General features: G+C 42.8%; 1 pseudogene; it reads left to right on the top strand.

The window, feature by feature from the left end:
- The first annotated feature begins 201 nt into the window (after positions 1 to 201).
- LOC119279334 lies at positions 202 to 11,352 on the top strand (annotated as a pseudogene).
- Positions 11,353 to 18,768: the final 7,416 nt, after the last annotated feature.

Here is an 18,768-nt window from a genome sequence, read left to right on the forward strand (position 1 = left end):
GAATTTCTGAAACAACAAATAGAACTGTTTATAGCAACTATAGGAAAAAAATACTTTCAACCAAGACCTCTCTATTTACATGAAAAAACATGTGCCTTATTTTAGGGAGCTGGTGCTGAAGGGGAAGAGAGTTATGTCCAAGAGAACTTTTCTGTCGATAATCATGAAGATTCAGAGGGATTGTTGCATGCTAATGATGTGATGCAAGATGATTCAGATGATGGAGATGTTTCATCACAGCCATTATCGCCCTATGTTGCATTGGTGTTTGACACATTTGAGGATGCCCAGAAATTCTGCAATGACTATGCCTTCAAGTTGGGATTCGACACACATATATCTTCTACAAAGTACAGCCAAAAGAGAGGACAGAAGCAAGAGGATGCAATAATGATCAAGAGGGTCTTTGGGTGTGTGCACGCTAGAAAGCCCGATAAACCGGAAACAAGTAGCACCTCAGAGAGCATTGCAACAGAAACAAGCAACTCCAGCAGGCGCCCTGGTGCCGAAATGGATGTGACAAGAACGCGTCAGAAAAACAGGATTCTCCGTCATGATTGTAAGGCACACATGATTGTTGGGCTTAGGGATGGGAGATTGACAGTCACTTGCTTTGTTGCAGAGCATACATATCCACTGATGCAACAACCAGAGTGTGTTAGATACTACCGCTCGCACCGCAAAATACCTGCTTAAGATTACGAACTCTTGTTGACGTTGCATGATATTAACCTGTCAAATTCAGATTGCATGAGTTTCCTTGGCAGGATACATGGAGGTGACCCTAGGATACTGACGTACGTGAAGAGGGATGTTGCGAATGAACGTGCAAAGCTTCGGGAAGCGATAACACAACATGACATGGATATGACAGTGAAGTACTTTGAGAGGAGGAAGGCCGAGAATCCAGAGTTTTTCTTTGCGAAGCAAAAAGATCCTGCCACGAACTCTGTCACTGCATTGTTTTGGGTTGATGGGAGGACAAGGGCGTTGTACCCGAAATATAAAGATTGCGTGTTCTTTGACACAACTTTCTGCACTAACAGATACAACATGCCCTTTGGTCCTATAGTTGGTATCAACAATCACCTCCAAACCATTTCACTCGGGTGTGCTTTTTGTTGCCGGATGAGACTATTGAAACGTTCAAGTGGGTCTTTGAGCAATGGATGGTTGCAATGGACAATGAGCATCCAAAGAACATAATGACTGACCAGGACCAAGCAATGGCGACAGCTATAGAGCAGGTGCTCCCAAATACTTGCCATAGGTGTTGCAAGTTTCATGTGTTTAGCAACACGCATTCTAAGTTGGGGAGGCTGCTGAGCAGAAATGAGGCGTTTGCAGATGTGTTTTACACTTGTATCAACAACTCTGAAACGGTTGAAGAATTTGAGGAAACATGGCAGCACATGTTGGAGTGTTTCGAAGTTGCTGAAAACAAACACTTGAAGAACATGCGGCGAAGAAGACATATGTGGGCTCCAGCGTACTTCAAGAACAATTTCTTCCCGTTCACAAGCACGACAGGCAGGTCCGAGGGGCTGAACTCATATTTCAAGACAATGATTCGTCCAGCTGATTCTGTATGGAGGTTTGTGTAACAGTATGAACTGTGCCAGGAAACTGTGCTTGATCGCGAGGAAAATGCTGGGTTCACTGGTGAAATGACTGCTCCTCCACTATACTCTCGGTAGGCCAGCTTCACTATACCAAAGAAAAAAATCCAAAAAAATGTTTTTTCATGCTTTGTTTTGAGAACTTTGCTTCCTTTTGTGATGTTTCAGATACAACATTGAGCGCCAAGCTGCTGATTACTACACACGCAACGTCTTTGGCAAGTTCTAGAAACAAGTGACTGCGTCTATGGGCTACATTATCAACCAAGACGCTAAGTACCAAGGGTGAGGCCTCATGTTCAATCTAACATCAAGCTTATATGAGAACTCAAAGCTCTTCTCTGTGCGTGTTATTGTTGGGGAACATAGTAATTTCAAAAAATTTCCTACGCACACGCAAGATCATGGTGATGATATAGCAACGAGGGGAGAGTGTCGTCTACGTACCCTCGTAGACCGAAGCGGAAGCGTTGACGCAACGTAGAGGAAGTAGTCGTACGTCCTCCGGTTCAACCGATCCAAGTACCGTTACTCCGGCACCTCCGAGTTCTTGACACGCGTACAGCTCGATGACGCACCCTCGATCTCCGATCCAGCAGAGGCGCCGAGGGGGAGTTCCGTCAGCACGACGGCGTGGTGACGATCTTGATGTTCTCCTGTTGCAGGGCTTCGCCTAAGCACCGCTACAATATGACCGAGGTGTAATATCGTGGAGGGGGGCACCGCACACGGCTAAGGAACGATCAATGATCAACTTGTGTGTTCTAGGGTGCCCCCCTACCCCCGTATATAAAGGAGGGAGGGAGGAGGTGGACGGCCCTATGGGGGGCGCGCCATGAGGAGGGGGAAACCTACTCCAAGTAGGTTTCCCTCTCTTTTCCTTATCTTATTTGGAGGGGGAAGGAAAGAGTACTAGTATTAGGAAGTAGTACTAGTAGTAGTAATAGGAAGAGGGGGAAGGAGAAAGGAAAGGGGGGGCCGGCCCCCCTCCCCAATTCGGATTGGGCTTGGGGGGCGCGCCCCCTTCCCTTGCTCCTTCTCTCTTCCTCCTACATGGGCCCAATAAGGCCCATATACCTCCGGGGGGTTCCGGTAACCTCCCGGGGCTCCAAACTTCTCCGGAACCTTTCCGGTGTCCAAATATATCCGTCCAATATATCAATCTTTATGTCTCGACCATTTCGAGACTCCTCGTCATGTCCGTAATCATATCCGGGACTCCGAACAACCTTCGGTACATCAAAATACATAAACTCATAATATAACTGTCATCGAAACCTTAAGCGTGCGGACCCTACGGTTCGAGAACGATGTAGACATGACTGAGACACATCTCTGGTCAATAACCAATAGCGGGACCTGGATGCCCATATTGGTTCCTACATATTCTACGAAGATCTTTATCGGTCAAACCGCATAACAACATACGTTGTTCCCTTTGTCATCGGTATGTTACTTGTCCGAGATTCGATCGTCGGTATCCAATACCTAGTTCAATCTCGTTACCGGCAAGTCTCTTTACTCGTTCCATAATACATCATCTCACAACTAACATATTAGTTGCAGTGCTTGCAAGGCTTATGTGATGTGCATTACCGAGAGGGCCCAGAGATACCTCTCCGACAATCGGAGTGACAAATCCTAATCTCGAAATATGCCAACCCAACATCTACCTTTGGTGACACCTGTAATGCTCCTTTATAATCACCCAGTTACGTTGTGACGTTTGGTAGCACCCAAAGTGTTCCTCCGGTAAACGGGAGTTGCATAATCTCATAGTTATAGGAACATGTATAAGTCATGAAGAAAGCAATAGCAACATACTAAACGATCGGGTGCTAAGCTAATGGAATGGGTCATGTCAATCAGATCATTCAACTAATGATGTGACCTCGTTAATCAAATAACAACTCATTGTTCATGGTCAGGAAACATAACCATCTTTGATTAACGAGCTAGTCAAGTAGAGGCATACTAGTGACACTTTGTTTGTCTATGTATTGACACATGTATTATGTTTCCGGTTAATACAATTCTAGCATGAATAATAAACATTTATCATGATTATAAGGAAATAATAACTTTATTATTGCCTCTAGGGCATATTTCCTTCAGTCTCCCACTTGCACTAGAGTCAATAATCTAGTTCACATCGCTATGTGATTAACACCAATAGTTCACATCTTTATGTGATTGGTTCACTTCTCCATGTGACTAACACCCAAAGGGTTTACTAGATTCAATAATCTAGTTCACATCGCTATGTGATTAACACCCAAAGAGTGATCATGTTTTGCTTGTGAGAAAAATTTAGTCAACGGGCCTGCCAAATTCAGATCCGTATGTATTTTGCAAAATTCTATGTCTACAATGCTCTGCACGGAGCTACTCTAGCTAATTGCTCCCACTTTCAATATGTATCAAGATTGAGACTTAGAATCATCTGGATCAGTGTCAAAAACTTGCATCGACGTAATCCTTTTACGACGAACCTTTTGTCATGTCCATAATCGAGAAACATATCCTTATTTCACTAAGGATAATTATGACCGCTGTCCAGTGATCTACTCCTAGATCACTATTGTAGTCCCTTGCCAAATCAGTGCAGGGTGTACAATAGATCTCGTACACAGCATGACATACTTTATAGAACCTATGGCCAAGGCATAGGGAATGACTTTCATTCTCTTTCTATCTTCTGCCGTGGTCGGGCTTTGAGTCTTACTCAACTTCACACCTTGTAATACAGGCAAGAACTCTTTCTTTGACTGCTCCATTTTGAACTACTTCAAAATCTTGTCAAGGTATGTACTCATTGAAAAAACTTATCAAGCGTCTTGATCTATCTCTATAGATCTTGAAGCTCAATATGTAAGCAGCTTCACTGAAGTCTTTCTTTGAAAAACTCTTTTCAAACACTCCTTTATGCTTTACAGAATAATTCTACATTATTTCCGATCAACAATATGTCATTCACATATACTTATCAGAAATGTTGTAGTGCTCCCACTCACTTTCTTGTAAATACAGGCTTTTCCAAAAGTCTGTATAAAACCATATGCTTTGATCAACTCATCAAAGCGTATATTCCAACTCCGAGATGCTTGCACCAGTCCATTGATGGATCGTTGGAGCTTGCACATTTTGTTAGTACCTTTAGGATTAACAAAACCTTATGGTTGCATCATATACAACTCTTCTTTAATAAATCCATTAAAGAATGTGGTTTTGACATCCATTTGCCAGATTTCATAACATGTGGCAATTGCTAACATGATTCGGACAGACTTAAGCATCGCTACAGTTTGAGAAAATCTCATTGTAGTTAACACCTTGAACTTGTTGAAAACATTTCGCAACAAGTCGAGCTTAGTAGATAGTAACACTACTATCAGTGTCCGTCTTCCTCTTGAAGATCCATTTATTTACTATGGCTTGCTGATCATCGGGCAAATCCATCAAAGTCCATACTTTGTTCTCATACATGGATCATATCTCAGATTTCATGGCCTCAAACCATTTCGCGGAATCTGGGCTCATCATCGCTTCCTCATAGTTCGTAGGTTCATCATGATCTAGTAGCATGACTTCCAGAAAAGGATTACCGTACCACTCTGGCGCGGATCTTACTCTGGTTGATCTACGAGGTTCGGTAGTATCTTGTTCTGAAGTTTCATGATTATCATCATTAGCTTCCTCACTAACTGGTGTAGGTGTCACAGAAACAGTTTTCTGTGATGTACTACTTTCCAATAAGGGAGCAGGTACAGTTACCTCGTCAAGTTCTACTTTCCTCCCACTCACTTCTTTCGAGAGAAACTCCTTCTCCAGAAAGTTTCCGAATTTAGCAACAAAAGTCTTGCCTTCGGATCTGTGATAGAAGGTGTATCCAATAGTTTCCTTTGGATATCCTATGAAGACGCACTTCTCCGATTTGAGTTTGAGCTTATCAGGATGAAACTTTTTCATATAAGCATCGCCACCCCAAATTTAAGAAACGACAGCTTAGGTTTCTTGCCAAACCATAGTTCACACGGTGTCGTCTCAACGGATTTAGATGGTGCCCTATTTAACGTGAATGCAGCTGTCTCTAATGCATAACCCCAAAACGATAGTGGTAGATCGGTAAGAGACATCATAGATCGCACCATATCTAATAAAGTACGGTTATGACGTTCGGACACACCATTACATTGTGGTGTTCTAGGTGGCATGAGTAGTGAAACTATTTCACATTGTTTTTAACTGAAGGCCAAACTCGTAACTCAAATACTCTTCTCTACGATCAGATCGTAGAAACTTTATTTTCTTGTTACGATGATTTTTCACTTCACTCTGAAATTCGTTGAACTTTTCAAATGTTTCAGACTTATGTTTCATCAAGTAGATATACTCATATCTGCTCAAATCATCTGTGAAGATCAGAAAATAATGATACCTGTCGCGAGCCTTAATATTCATCGGACCACATACATCACTATGTATGATTTCCAACAAATCTATTGCTCGCTTCATTGTTCCGAAGAACAGAGTCTTAGTCATCTTGCCCATGAGGCATGGTTCGCAAGCATCAACTGATTCATAATCAAGTGATTCCAAAAGCCCATCAGTATGGAGTTTCTTCATGCGCCTTACACCAATATGACCTAAACGGCAGTGCTACAAACAAGTTGCACTTATCATTATTAACTTTGCATCTTTTGGTTTCAATATTATGATTATGTGTATTACTACGATCGAGATCCAACGAACTATTTTCATTGGGTGTGTAACCATATAAGGTTTCATTCATGTAAACAGAACAACAATTTATTCTCTTACTTAAATGAATAACTGTATTACAATAAACATGATCAAATCATATTCATGCTCAACGCAAACACCAAATAACACTTATTTAGGTTCAACACTAATCCCGAAAGTATAGGGAGTGTGCGACGATGATCATATCAATCTTGGAACCACTTCCAACACACATCGTCACTTCACCCTTAACTAGTCTCTGTTTATTCTGCAACTCCCGTTTCGAGTTACTAATCTTAGCAACTGAACTAGTATCAAATACTGAGGGGTTGCTATAAACACTAGTAAAGTACACATCAATAACATGTATATCAAATATACTTATGTTCACTTTGCCATCCTTCTTATCCGCCAATCACTTGGGGTAGTTCCGCTTCCAGTGACCAGTCCCTTTGCAGTAAAAGCACTTAGTCTCAGGCTTAGGATCAGACTTGGGCTTCTTCACTTGAGCAGCAACTTACTTGCCGTTCTTCTTGAAGTTCCCCTTCTTCCCTTTGCCCTTTTCTTGAAACTAATGATCTTGTCAACCATCAACACTTGATGTTTTCCTTGATTTCTACCTTCGTCAATTTCCGCATTACGAAGAGCTTGGGAATCGTTTTTGTTATCCCTTGCATATCATAGTTCATCACGAAGTTCTACTAACTTGGTGATGGTGACTAGAGAATTCTATCAATCACTATCTTATCTGGAAGATTAACTCCCACTTGATTCAAGCGACTGTAGTACCCAGACAATCTGAGCACATGCTCACTAGTTGAGCGATTCTCCTCCATCTTTTAGCTATAGAACTTGTTGGAGATTTCATATCTCTCAACTCGGGTATTTGCTTGAAATATTAACTTCAACTCCTGGAACATCTCATATGGTCCATGACGTTCAAAACGTCTTTGAAGTCCCGATTCTAAGCCGTTAAGCATGGTGTACTTAAACTATCAAGTAGTCATCATATTGAGCTAGCCAAACGTTCATAACGTCTGCATCTGCTCCTGCAATAGGTCCGTCACCTAGCGGTGCATCAAGGACATAATTCTTCTGTGCATCAATGAGGATAAACCTCAGATTACGGATCCAATCCGCATCTTTGCTACTAACATCTTTCAACACAATTTTCTCTAGGAACATATCAAAATAAACACAGGGAAGCAACAACGCGAGCTATTGATCTACAACATGATTTGCAAAATACTACCAGGACTAAGTTCATGATAAATTTAAGTTTAGTTTAATCATATTACTTAAGAACTCCCACTTAGATAGACATCCCTCTAATCCTCTAAGTGATCACGTGATCCAAATCAACTAAACCATGTCCGATCATCACGTGAGATGGAGTAGTTTCATCGGTGAACATCATTATGTTGATCATATCTACTATATGATTCATGCTCGACCTTTCGGTCTCCGTGTTCCGAGGCCATATCTGTATATGCTTGGCTCGTCAAGTATAACCTGAGTATTCCGCGTGTGCAACTGTTTTGCACCCGTTGTATTTGAACGTAGAACCTATCACACCCGATCATCACGTGGTGTCTCAGCACGAAGAACTTTCGCAACGGTGCATACTCAGGGAGAACACTTCTTGATAATTAGTGAGAGATCATCTTATAATGCTACCGTCAATCAAAGCAAGATAAGATGCATAAAAAGATAAACATCACATGCAATCAATATAAGTGATATGATATGGCCATCATCATCTTGTGCCTGTGATCTCCATCTCTGAAGCACCGTCATGATCACCATCGTCACCGGCGCGACACCTTGATCTCCATCGTAGCATCGTTGTCGTCTCGCCAATCTTATGCTTCCACGACTATCGCTACCGTTTAGTGATAAAGTAAAGCATTACATCGCGATTGCATTGCATACAATAAAGCGACAACCATATGGCTCCTGCCAGTTGCCGATAACTCGGTTACAAAACATGATCATCTCATACAATAAAATTTAGCATCATGCCTTGACCATATCATATCACAACATGCCCTGCAAAAACAAGTTAGACGTCCTCTACTTTGTTGTTGCAAGTTTTACGTGGCTGATACGGGCTTTAAGCAAGAACCAATCTCACCTACGCATCAAAACCACAACGATAGTTCGTCAAATAGACTCCGTTTTAACCTTCGCAAGGACCGGGCGTAGCCACACTCGGTTCAACTAAAGTTGGATAGACAGTCGCCCGCAAGCCATCTATGTGCAAAGCACGTCGAGGGAACCGGTCTCGCGTAAGCGTACGCGTAAGGTTGGTCCGGGTCGTCTCGTCCAACAATACCGCCGAACCAAAGTATGACATGCTGGTAGGCAGTATGACTTGTATCGTCCACAACTCACTTGTGTTCTACTCGTGCAAATAACATCAAACCATAAAACCTAGGCTCTGATACCACTGTTGGGGAACGTAGTAATTTCAAAAAATTTCCTACGCACACGCAAGATCATGGTGATGATATAGCAACGAGGGGAGAGTGTCGTCTACGTACCCTCGTAGACCGAAGCGGAAGCGTTGACGCAACGTAGAGGAAGTAGTCGTACGTCCTCCGGTTCAACCGATCCAAGTACCGTTACTCCGGCACCTCCGAGTTCTTGACACGCGTACAGCTCGATGACGCACCCTCGATCTCCGATCCAGCAGAGGCGCCGAGGGGGAGTTCCGTCAGCACGACGGCGTGGTGACGGTCTTGATGTTCTCCTGTTGCAGGGCTTCGCCTAAGCACCGCTACAATATGACCGAGGTGTAATATCGTGGAGGGGGGCACCGCACACGGCTAAGGAACGATCAATGATCAACTTGTGTGTTCTAGGGTGCCCCCCTACCCCCGTATATAAAGGAGGGAGGGAGGAGGTGGCCGGCCCTATGGGGGGCGCACCATGAGGAGGGGGAAACCTACTCCAAGTAGGTTTCCCTCTCTTTTCCTTATCTTATTTGGAGGGGGACGGAAAGAGTACTAGTATTAGGAAGTAGTACTAGTAGTAGTAATAGGAAGAGGGGGAAGGAGAAAGGAAAGGGGGGGCCGGCCCCCCTCCCCAATTCGGATTGGGCTTGGGGAGGGGGGGCGCGCCCCCTTCCCTTGCTCCTTCTCTCTTCCTCCTACATGGGCCCAATAAGGCCCATATACCTCCGGGGGGTTCCGGTAACCTCCCGGGGCTCCAAACTTCTCCGGAACCTTTCCGGTGTCCAAATATATCCGTCCAATATATCAATCTTTATGTCTCGACCATTTCGAGACTCCTCGTCATGTCCGTAATCATATCCGGGACTCCGAACAACCTTCGGTACATCAAAATACATAAACTCATAATATAACTGTCATCGAAACCTTAAGCGTGCGGACCCTACGGTTCGAGAACGATGTAGACATGACTGATACACATCTCTGGTCAATAACCAATAGCGGGACCTGGATGCCCATATTGGTTCCTACATATTCTACGAAGATCTTTATCGGTCAAACCGCATAACAACATACGTTGTTCCCTTTGTCATCGGTATGTTACTTGTCCGAGATTCGATCGTCGGTATCCAATACCTAGTTCAATCTCGTTACCGGCAAGTCTCTTTACTCGTTCCGTAATACATCATCTCACAACTAACATATTAGTTGCAGTGCTTGCAAGGCTTATGTGATGTGCATTACCGAGAGGGCCCAGAGATACCTCTCCGACAATCGGAGTGACAAATCCTAATCTCGAAATACGCCAACCCAACATCTACCTTTGGTGACACCTGTAATGCTCCTTTATAATCACCCAGTTACGTTGTGACGTTTGGTAGCACCCAAAGTGTTCCTCCGGTAAACGGGAGTTGCATAATCTCATAGTTATAGGAACATGTATAAGTCATGAAGAAAGCAATAGCAACATACTAAACGATCGGGTGCTAAGCTAATGGAATGGGTCATGTCAATCAGATCATTCAACTAATGATGTGACCTCGTTAATCAAATAACAACTCATTGTTCATGGTCAGGAAACATAACCATCTTTGATTAACGAGCTAGTCAAGTAGAGGCATACTAGTGACACTTTGTTTGTCTATGTATTCACACATGTATTATGTTTCCGGTTAATACAATTCTAGCATGAATAATAAACATTTATCATGATTATAAGGAAATAATAACTTTATTATTGCCTCTAGGGCATATTTCCTTCAGTTATGATGGATGAAGGGGTGTTCCAATGTAGTTGCCACTACTTTGAGATGAATGGCCTGGTTTGCGCCCACATAATAAGGGTGATGGTGCACCTCAATGTGCAAGTTATTCCACAACAATACTTGTTGGAAAGGTGGTCTGAAGCAGCAATAACAAGCATGGCCAGAACTGGGCGATTGCTGGAATTTGGGCACCCCTCGACAAACACGCTCAAATACAACTCCTTGTGCCGAAGGTTGACATGGCTCGCCTCTGATGCATGTTGCAATGATGATGCATACAAGATATTAGATGAAGCAATAAAAGTTCTTGAGCCTGCCATTGCTGCGGTGAAAAGAGGGGTACTGCCAGAATAACAAGCAACGCAACGCAGTGAATCCCCAACGCAACCTGCTGCTACAATGGGAGCGTTGAATGATGGCCTACCACAGCCTCAAAGCACAGAGATGCTACGAAACCCAGCTCGTGTCCCAAAGAAAGTCTGGCCAACTGAAAGAGAGAAGAGGAAGAAGACTCTGGTGGAGCAGCTAGATGATAAGCAGAAGAAGTCAAAACAAGAAGAGAAGAAGCCAATGGCAGCAGTGAAGCCAAAATCTGAAAAAAAGAAGTATTCGCTGCAAGTTCTGCAAAGAAGAAGGTCACAACGTGCAGACATGTGGACCCCTATAAGCTGCAACAGAGGCGGCGACAGCACCGCCTACATGTCAATTCTGCTCCGAGGTGGGGCATACTGTACCAACTTGTGCATACTGGAGAGCCATGATGACAAATGATCCAAGAAATGCCCAAGCAATGCAACTCAACCTCTAGGAAGAAAAAAAAATGAGAGAAAAGACATGGGAAAGTTCTTGGTCCTGCTGGAGGATGTTTTGCATTTTCTTTTCAGACTCACTACATGTGCTTGAGCAAAAAACACATAAAATACTCTTTTTTGCAACCTTGATGATGTATTTAGGTTCTATTCCAATTTGAGACATACAAAAAGATAGCTCACATTTTTGTTACAAGATATGTTATGTGTGTCCTGGATTTGAGACATACAAGGTATCTCTCACTTTGTGCCGTAGTTTTGAGGTCTTTTCCATATTTCCCGTAATGCTTTGTTTCGTGAATGTACCATTTGTATATACATGAATGTACCATTTGTTTCGAGTTGCGACATCATGTTTCCGGTGGTTGCAAAGAAAGCTATTGTATACATGGATGCTTGTATATGGCATGTGTTGTTATGGGTAGGACACCTTATTTCAGAAAACCAGTAAGCAAAAAAAAACTGCAACATGGATAGTTCACATATCTGCATGGATAGTTCAAAAACCCTAGTCATTTTCATTCATCTCTACATCCGTCTCTAGTTCACATTGATAGCACTCAAGTTTACATTGACAGCACAACATGGGTGATGCTCCAATATTTCAAAATAAAAAAGAGGAAAAAAGGGACATGCCCCAGCATGATACATGCTCCAGCTTGGGTTCCACAAAAGATAAAGTAGATGGTTAACAACATCTTGTTGTTTCTGGTTACACAAAAAGGATGTAGCGCATACACTTGTCCACAAAAAAGCAGCCTAAAACTATCTAGGAAATACTTTGCTCCGATTGACATCTTCTACGAGCTACTCAACAGTTTCTGGAACTCTTCGGCTGAGTTGAGTGTGTTTTGAGGGTGCTTAAAAAGCTTCGCTGCAACAAATGATCGGAATTTGAGCAATGACCTCGTGTCCTGGGCATACAACAAGGGAGCTTTGTAAGTTAGTTAGGAGAAAAATTCAAAAAACATGATTACCATTAGAAAACTAGCAAAAAATGGAAACAACAAGTGCTCCAAAAACAACAAGTTATTTAGTTAGTAGTGTTGCATAGCAAAAAGGGCATACCGCGCTGAATGGTCTCATCCCACTGCCAGTTAGATTCTCCATGTATAGAATAGCAAACAACCCACAATCAAACCTGTCAAAAATAAAAAAAAAGTCACAAATACATATAAAATTTGCTCACTTGACAACAAAACATAAAAAAGTTGTGGATGGACACATGAAAAAAGGAAAATGGTTAGAGAACAATATGTTGTTGACTGCTGCGGGTACCCATTCGGGCTGAGACGATCAAATTTGTCAAAGTCAAGGTTCCATGGGTTTTGTTCTCTGACCAAAGTCTTGAAGTTGGCTATCTACAAAATTTGATATTGCGAAAAGATGGATTACACAGTTGTATCTTGTATGATTGGTACCACAAGAACAAATTTTATATAGAGAAAAAATGAAAAAAAGAGAAAGGAAAGAGGTGTAGCGTCCATACCAGATTGCAACATGGCTTCTCGAGGATGTTGACATAGTCAGGGTCATCACCCCTTGAGTCGAAGGCGTTGAATTGTTTGTGCATCAAGTTTGCAACCACAACTTCCCAGTGTCCGTCCTTGACAATGGTGAAGAACAACTGCAAAATTAAGAAACAAAAAAATAACTTCAGAAAAACAGAGCATGTTGTGCTAGGATAGCTTTGATGCAAGAACATTTTTTTTACTTGATCAGATTTCATGATGTTGTTTCTTTCATAGGCCCTCTCAAGATCTTTGCTGCAAGAACGTGTCTGAAATGAGCTTGGGTCCACGGCAAGCTTGGACTGATGCAAAGAAGAAGGTATTGGTTAGAAAGATATGGAAGTTGTGGGGAGAAACTCTATTGTGAAAAAATAAAAAATGGGTAGTTGACTCACGGCTGTATGCGGTGAGAACGCAAACTTCCTAGGTTTTCTTTTGCTATACATGTGCTCGATGTTGAAGCTTTCAACATAAAGCGACATGACCTCATTGTTCAAATGTGCTCGCTTTTTTAGCCCATTGCTGAAATGCTTGAACGAAACATCAAACCCACCTATCCTAATGAATGGAGGTATGCATGTTGCAAAAAAATAGTGGCTCGGTTAGTGGCAAACAAGATGGATGGAACGAACAATTTATCAGCACAAAAAAGGGCTAAAACACACTTACAAGGGCTTGCCTTCAGGAGGGTCCTTTATGTGGTAATTTGTGCAACAGTACTGCTTGTATATGGCATCGTCGGAAGCATTAACTATGATCTTCTTCATCCTCTTCAGCTTCGGTGCGTTCTCTGGCGATTTTGCAACTCTCTTGAGTGTGGGCTTCTTCGCATCACGTTTTCCCCCGCTGCTTGCTTCAATCACCACCTCCTCACTTGTCTCAGCTACTCCTGCTTCTGCCCCACAAATGAAATGAAAAAGAAAACAGAAACAAGATGAGAAAAAGTAATGGTTTGGAGCATGGAAATGCTGAGTTTCTGTAAACAAAACAAAACATGGGTTTGAGCACAAAGTAGTTGGGGAGAGATGAGTGCAAATAACCTGCAGGGCCTGTCGAAATTGGAGGACGTGTTGCGATGGGAGTCACATCGTAAACTGGCCCAGCTGAGGTAGCCGGAGATTCACCAAACAAAGGGCTCCTCATACGGATCGACAAGAAGGAGTCCAAATCCGCAACAAAAGTTTTTGCAGGGGATGTACGAACTTGAGGAAACTCCTGAAATAGTAGATCATCATCACTCCCCGGTTCAAACAATCCAAAAGAATGTCCATCTTCAAGCGTGCCTGGCCTCCTCTCAGATTCACATGTGCGAAGCTTGGGCTGCGAGGAGGCTTAAATTCAGTGTCGTTTGCCTTGCTGCATGAGTTTTCTCCCCTGCCATTGCTCTGATCATTGTCGTTGCTTTGATCATTTTCGGTGTTGTCATCGCTCATCCTGGGTGGGGCATCATTGTTTTGACCTACTTCCGCTGCTGGTTTCTTGGGCTGTTGCGGAGATGGTACAGTGGCAGTGGCTGGTTGCTTGGGCTGTTGCGGAGATGGTACAGTGGCAGTGGCTGGTTGCTTGGGCTGTTGCGGAGATGGTACAGTGGCAGTGGCTGGTTGCTTGGGCTGTTGCGGAGGCGGTACAGTGACATGGTGAATGTTGGGCTGCTCCGGATGCTTGGGCTGTTGCGCAAAAGGTTCAGTTGCAGCCCCATCAGACATGCCTGCAGCAGAAGTCCCCCCTGGTACACTGAAAGTGATGCCTTCACCTTCGGCTCTCTGTCCATGAATGCTGCACTCAGCTTTGTGTGCCTCAGACAACATTAGGCCCATTCACTTGCAGTACATGCCTTGCAAGACCCTCCCAAATGAGCTGAATGCAACATTAAGTTCTCTGGCATGGAGCTCTTTGTGCTTGTTAAATATGACTTGCATCTGTGGGGGCAACTGCGATGCACGGAAACAATGGCGTTAGATTGGTAGGGACAGTAGTTTGTAACATGCCAGTGAAATTAAGGTGCAAAAAATATGAAAAAGGAAAAAAAAAGGAAAAAATGAGTTGCGAGAAAAAAACCCACCTCTAACTCCTCGATTGTTGGCAATGCATGGAGCCACTCCTCCAAAGAGCCGCACACGTCGTCACCACTCTCCATGTTAGATGGATGCGGCTCATGCACATGCTCTGCGCTACCATTGGTACCCCCTGTACTGGCGTGAGGTGGGCTTTGAGAACCCGCATCTGCTCCCACATGTACATTTGCTTGCATGTGTGAGCTCTCAGGCACATCTGGAGTGTGTGTTGCGCCCCAACAGCACCCCCTTGCTCGCTGATTTCCGGCAATTCCTCTGTGACATGTTCACTTGCAGCTCCTTGGTGATGTTGATCTACATATGACATGAACTCAACTACTGCGTACGGTGTACTGGTCCTGAACTGCATTACAAAGACGAGAAAAATAGTTAAGAATTGCAACAGACAAATGGCTTCTATATAAAAACAAAAAAAGCAAGGTCTTTCAGTTTCAATCACTTACTGGACGCTTCCCAAACCCATCATCCAGGGTGTCCACTGCGACAACAGCACAAAAGTCCATTTCATGAACAAAACAAGCTCTAGGAAGCGAGTAGTTGATGGTGTGATCAACTAAGCATCCTCTTGGCACATCAAGATGGTCCATGTAAATTATCTGCAAAAAAGACACAAAAAAGAAAAGAAAACATCAGCGCCTCAATAAAAAGATTTGTTGTTGCGGGATAAAAGGAGTGGGATGTTACAGGAATCAAGGGTGTACCGGAAGCATTGGTAGACATCCACCGATGAGAAATTTCCCTCTACCCTCATTCCTCCTATCCTGGTATTTTTTAACTTCTCTCATCACATCACACATGATATGCTCATCCCACTCAAACTCATGGACCGTACTCATATCTCGCAGGGTGTAAAGATAATCTAGGGGGACCATGTTTCCTGTCCCAGGAGTTAGGACCAAAGCCAGGCACAGTAATACCCATGACCTCTCGATGGTGTCATCATCATCTGTTTTTGATAAGACGGAAACTGCGCCGGCTATCAGAGCCCTATCCCCGCCGTGCAGATAAACTTCACGGAAATCAGCTTTGCCCCTCTTCCCAAACTCTATCGGTCTGCTACCAGATGGGACATTGAATATCTTCTTAACCATGTCTTTTGAAAAGTGGATCTCCTTGTGGTCATTAATCCTGCAAAAAATCAGTAGATGTTGCGAGAATAAAGAAAACAAAAGGTGTTATGCAACAGAAAAGAAATACAAGAAAAAGGCGAAGATTACATACTTCAGCACACGATTCTTAGGGTCAATGTTCATAATAATGAAATCAAGAAGCTCTTCAGGAGGAGGGACCAAAGGAGATATAAACAGCAAATCCTCGAAGCTGGACTTGCTTATTACATCTCTCTTTTTCCCTTTGATGTCATTGGCTATTTCGCGCAGCCGCTTTGCTGACCAACGAGTTTGGAAGATAGGCATTCTGTAAAACAAGGTTTGAAAGAAAATTAGCTAATCCAACTAATTTCAGATAAACATGAGCTAAAAAATCATGGAGAAGTATTGGGACAATAGTTAAAATTTCAGAGAAAGGATATATGTAGTTTCAGAAGCAAAAATTGAGTTCCCTGTGCTATAAGCTAGCAGTACAAACATTCCATGTAGTTTCACAAAACATAAGCTACAGACATAACCTACTAAATAGTTTCAGAAACGTAAGTTTCTCTAAAATATAGCTACTGTTTCTGAAATTACATATATGTTTCTCTGAAACTACAAACTGGATAACTGCATGAGCTACAGAAGCTTTGAACTAAAAAGAAATTACATATATGTTTCTCTGAAAAAACAAAATGGATAACTGCATGAGTATTGGAAAAAGTACTGAGGCACAGATATGTTTCAGAGAAAACAAAATGGATAACTGCATGAGTAGTTTCAGAGAAAAGTATTGAAACATGACCTACAATAACTAAATTTCAGAGAAAACATATCTGTAGTTTCAGAAGCAAAAACTAAGTTTCCTGTGCTATAAGCTAGCAGTACAAAAATTCCTGAAGCATAACCTACACTAATGCATCACTAATTCCTACAGAAACTTCTATCTGAACATCAAATTGGCTACAGAAACTTCTCTCTGAACATCAAAATGATGTATCACTAATATTCAAGCCAGAAAGCTACAAAAAACTTTGAGCTGCAAAAATTCAAAGATTACCTACTAGCCAATTTGAGCTATAACAACCTAGAACATCAAAGGACAGGAGAACCTAGAACATTCAAAGATTACCTAACAGCACAACAAATGAATAGCATACACGGAGCACCTACAGCCAAATTTGGGCTACAAAAATTCCTACAACACATCACTATAACGAGCCAATTTTAGCTACAAAGGAATCAGAAGTTTCTGCAACAAAAACAGATCTGAGAAATCCCAATCCCCTGCTACAACTACACATCTACAGTCCAACACCTAAATCGGTGGCACCGACAAGGGTGCCTCACTACAACAGAGCACCACTGCGATGAGCCCGCGTAGCCGCCGAGGAGGAGCCGCCGAGCAGAGGAGAACCATCTGAGAGCCGACCAGAAATGAGGGGAAGGAGCACGTGGCCGTACCTGCTTGTGTCGTCGTCGCCACCGCGTTGGATGCGCCCGCGTCACCGAGCGCCGTCGCCGCCCGCCGTTGCCCTACCAGATCCCACCACCGCCGCCCTAACAGACACAACGGAGCTGCGGGAGCGGGAGCACTACGAGAGCGTTACAGCTGCATAAATGATTCCTGAAACAGCCGCCCAGTTTCAGAAACGTTTGCGCGTGACGCGGAAGCGAGGAACGCTCTCGTCCGTCTGATCAACACACGATCCGACGGACGCGGAGCCGGCGGACGCGCGAGCGTTATCGGTCGATTGAAGGTAAGCTTTTTCCTTTTCTTTTCCCTTTTTTAATTTTCTCTATATCTATCGGTTTTCTTTTGCGTTTTTCATTTCCCTTTCTCCTTCTGTTCGTATTTTTCCTTTCTCCTTTTTAAGTTTTATTAAATGTTTAAAAAATTGTAGACACCCTCTTAATTCATAAAACATTTTTTCAAGTTCGTGACCATTTTTAAAAATTCATGCACCTATTTTAAAAGAGCGAATATTTTCTAAATTCGGGAATATATTTTTAAATATTCGAGAATTTTTTAACTTCGTGATCACCTTAAATTAGTAAATTTCTATTGAATATGTAAACTTTATAAATTCATGAATACATTTTAAAATAATTGTATTTTAAAAAATCACAAGTTGTAGCTTTTCATGTTTATGCCCTGCAGGTGATAAAGCCGACACAATGGCAATCGATAGCGCTCTCGTAGTAGGTGATATGTGTCCTCGAGTTGACACAATGCCTCGTCGCGGCATTGAGTCTCCATCCTAGTTCAACCACAATTTTCCTCCGACGTTGCGACTGTAGCTCAGAGAAGCCGCTAGAACACTTCATGAAGGTGAAGATCGATGGATCTTTAAGCGAATAGTTGGTTTTGGTTGTGGAGCTTATAAAAGGCATATTGGTGCACCCCTGCAGGGATAAATATATTCTAATAATAATGTCCGCTGTCATGGACGACTTGGAGCTCTGGTGACTTCATCATAGCACAAGTTCAAGTTGTAATCTCCAAAACTTGCCAACCCTTAATACTATTGTTAGTAATAGAGTTTGCACAATTTTTAACTATTTAATAAAACTTTCCAACTAAACGCCTTGGGGATTCTTCTTTGTGTGGGTGGTGCAAAGGAGAATGCAAGGCTCTCTTATGTTTGTGATAGGATAGATGCTCAGCGTGGGCGCAACCATGGGGTTGCGTTGCACAACG

The sequence above is a fragment of the Triticum dicoccoides genome, chromosome 3B, assembly GCF_002162155.2.
Source record: "Triticum dicoccoides isolate Atlit2015 ecotype Zavitan chromosome 3B, WEW_v2.0, whole genome shotgun sequence".
NCBI classification, from domain to species: domain Eukaryota; kingdom Viridiplantae; phylum Streptophyta; class Magnoliopsida; order Poales; family Poaceae; genus Triticum; species Triticum dicoccoides.